A 3,819-nucleotide genomic window follows, 5' to 3' on the forward strand; every position below is an offset into this window, starting at 1 on the left:
GTTCTTGATAAATAGAGTCGTGTCAGTGGTGCCTCTTTGAAAACCATTTTTCAAGAAAAAAGAGCTAAGTCTCTCATACCAAGCTCTAGGAGCTTGTCTTAAACCATAGAGAGCTTTAGACAATTTGAAAACATGATTAAAATATTCTTTATTTTCAAAACCAGGAGGCTGTTCCACATACACTTCTCTATCTATCACTCCATTCAAGAATGCACATTTCACATCCATTTGGTATAATTTAAAACCACAATATGCAGCATAAGCTAAGAGAAGTCTTATGGCTTCCATTCGGGCAACAGGGGCAAAGGATTCATCAAAGTCTATTCCTTCTTCTTGGTCATATCCTTGTGCTACTAGTCTTGCCTTGTTTCTTGCAATGCTACCATCTTCTCCCAACTTGTTCCGAAATATCCACTTGGTGCCTGTCACTTTCTTTCCACTTGGCCTTGGAACCAAGGTCCATACTTGGTTCTTTTCAAACTCAAGAAGCTCATCCTCCATAGCTTTAACCCAAGAAGGGTCACTAAGTGCTTCCTTGACGTTTTGAGACTCTATTTGTGAAAGAAGGGCAATGTTTGTTCCTTCATTTGCCTTTCTAGTGGAAGACCTTGTTTGCACTCCATGAGAGACGTCCCCAATGACAAATTCCTCAGGATAATTCTTTAAGAACCTCCATTCACGAGGTCTAGTGGACTTGGAGGCAGATTCGGTCACCAATGGAATCTGTATGCTGCTGTCTGCAGAATTTCCTTCAGATTCATGAGACAAAATGGAATTGTCTCTTGAATTTTCAGCATTTGCAGCTATTGGTTCAGCTTGTCCAGAATTTTCTTTTCCATGATTTTGAGCAGATTCATCCTCCTTTTGAGATTGATTTCCTGCATCACAATCTTCCAAAATGCTTTGTACCAAGTTAGCATCACAAAATGTAACATGTATGGACTCTTCAATAATTATAGCATCTTGATGATAAACCCTATATGCTTTATTAGTTGTGGAATATCCTACAAACAAACACTCATAAGCCTTTGGATCAAATTTACCCAAATTTTCTTTGTTATTTAAAACAAAACATTTACATCCAAAAATGTGCAAGTAATCTAAGTTTGGTGGGTAGCCTTTCCAAAGTTCATAAGGGGTTTTCTTCAAAAATTTCCTTATGATTGTTCTATTCAAAATGTGGCAAGCCGTGTTGACCGCTTCAGCCCAAAGGAATTTTGGAACATTACTCTCACAAAGCATGGCTCTTGTCATTTCTTGAATACTTCTATTTCTTATTTCCACAACACCATTTTGTTATGGTGTCCTTGGACAAGAGAAGTTGTGAGATATTCCAAATTCCTCACAAAAGGATTCAAACAAATTATTTTCAAATTCAGTTCCATGATCGCTTCTTATAGAAGATATTTTTAAATCCTTTTCATTTTGAAGTTTCTTGCAAAAAGGTTCAAAGGCTGAAAAAGCTTCATTTTTGTGTGCAAGAACTAAAACCCAACCAAACCTAGTATAGTCATCCACAATTACTAAACCATAATGTTTACCACCTAGACTTTGAGTTCTTGTTGGACCAAATAAATCAATGTGTAGCAATTCAAGTGGCCTATTAGTAGAGATGTCTTCCTTTGGTTTAAATGAACTTTTAGTTTTTTCCCATTTGGCAAGCATCACAAGTGATGTCTTTGTCAAACCTTATCAAAGGAAGACCTCTTACTAACCCTTTCTTTACAAGTTTGTTTATTTGAAACATACTTGCATGGCCCAATCTCTTGTGCCATAACCATTTTTCAGATTCTTTAGAGTGAAGACAAGCTACATTTTGATTCTTTAGTTCATCAAGAGTAAGTCCATACATATTATTGAAACTCTTGGCAACAAACATCACTTCATTTGTCTTTTCATTAACAACACAGCATTCAAGCCTTTTGAAAACAACTAAATATCCTAAATCACACAGCTGACTTATACTCAAAAGATTGTGCTTTAAACCACATACCAAAAGCATATCATCAATGAAAGTAGATTGCTCATTACCTACTTTTCCAACAGCAATGATTTTACCTTTACCATCATCTCCAAATGTCACAAAACCTCCATCATACTTATTTAGTTTGATGAAGTAGGTTGACCTTCCAGTCATGTGCCTTGAACATCCACTATCCATGTACCACATGTCCTTTTTGTTCTTGGATGCTAAATCTGCATGATGAGTTTCAAGTAGCCTTAGGTATCCAAACAAATTTGGATCCTTTGAAGTTAATCCATCTTGGTTGCAAATTAATTTGGATCATTTGAAGTTAATCCATCTTGGTTGCCCAAGTGCATTGAAATCACAAACAATATTGTAAACTTTGTTTCTAACAACTCTTTTTTCAATGAAACATTGTACATGTGAGTGACCAAATTTCTTGCAATTGACACAATGATTTTCTGACGTGTGTCGCTGAACTTGAGGTGAGTTATATTGATTGAAATGATTAAAGTGTTGAAATTTTCTGGTTTTTGGAGGAGATGCATTTCTTTTGACAAACCGATTTTTATTAAAGTTATTCCTCTTTACAAAAACATTTTCACCAGAATTTCTTTGAACATTTTTACCTTTCGAATATGAGGTTTTGTTGTAAAATGGTGGTTTCTTGAAAATAGCCTCAATTTTCAAAATGTAACCCAAACCTGGCCGGTTTGAACTCGGTTCAGTTCTTGGTGAAGGCTTTGTTTCACTTGTGTATACTTCATCAAATTTTTCTTCAAGTGTTGGAGTATTTTCAATACCAGATTTGTTTGGTATGGTTTTGGTATTTGATAAAGAAGCCACAAATTTTATAGAGAAAATATTAGAGACTGCATCTTCCTTGGCTATGTAGCCTAAACCAGATTTTTCAAACAATGGTCTTTGACTTGCAAGTAATTTGTCCAAATTACTAGAACCTTGAGCAAATTTTGCCAAGTCACCATTCAGTCTTTTAATCATATCATTTAATCTTTCATTTTCAGCAATTAACTCATGTGAAGGATCCACAATGTGCTTTCCTTTTAATTTTTCAAGTTCAGATTTTAGAAATCTGTTTTCTTCAATGATGTCCAAAGCACATTCAGTTTCGAAATCTGTTTTCTTCAATGATATCCAAAGCACATTCAGTTTCCTTCATTTTTTCTTTTAAAAAGTTATTTTTAGCTCTTAACACATCTCTTTTAGATCTGCATTCATTGTATTTATCAAGCAGTTTTGATGTGTTTAAAGTGAGATCATCAATAATAGCATGCAAGTCCTCAATGGTCAAATCATAATAATTTACCTCATCAAGATTGTTGTTTCCAGCCATGAAGCAGTCTTTGTTATCTCATTCAGATTCTTCTTCTTCATTTGAGTCATTCTCAAGATCCTCCCAAGCTGCCATGAGTACTCTATTCCTTTCCTTCTTTCTTTTGTCCTCCTTTTTGAGCTTTGGACAGTTTGACTTGAAGTGTCCAGCCTCCTTGCAATGATGACACGTCACCTTGCTCAAGTCTATCTTGTGCTCCTTTGAACTTGAACCCTTGTATTTGCCCTTGCTCTTCATCATCCTTCTAAATCTCCTAGCAAAAAACAAAAGCTCGTTATTTGAAATACCATCACTAGACTCACTCTTTTTTGGTTCTATTTGTGACTTGAGGGCTATTCCCTTTTTCTTTGAGTCTGTGTTTGTGTGTGTGGCTTCATAGGCAAGGAGTTTTCCTTTCAGCTCATCATAGGTTATGGGACTTATGTTGTTACTCTCGGTTAGGACAGTGGCAGTGTTTTCCCACTCTTTTGTGAGGCTTCTAAGGAGTTTTCTCACCAAG

Source organism: Arachis duranensis, chromosome 10, assembly GCF_000817695.3.
Source record: "Arachis duranensis cultivar V14167 chromosome 10, aradu.V14167.gnm2.J7QH, whole genome shotgun sequence".
Taxonomy (NCBI): Eukaryota; Viridiplantae; Streptophyta; class Magnoliopsida; order Fabales; family Fabaceae; genus Arachis; species Arachis duranensis.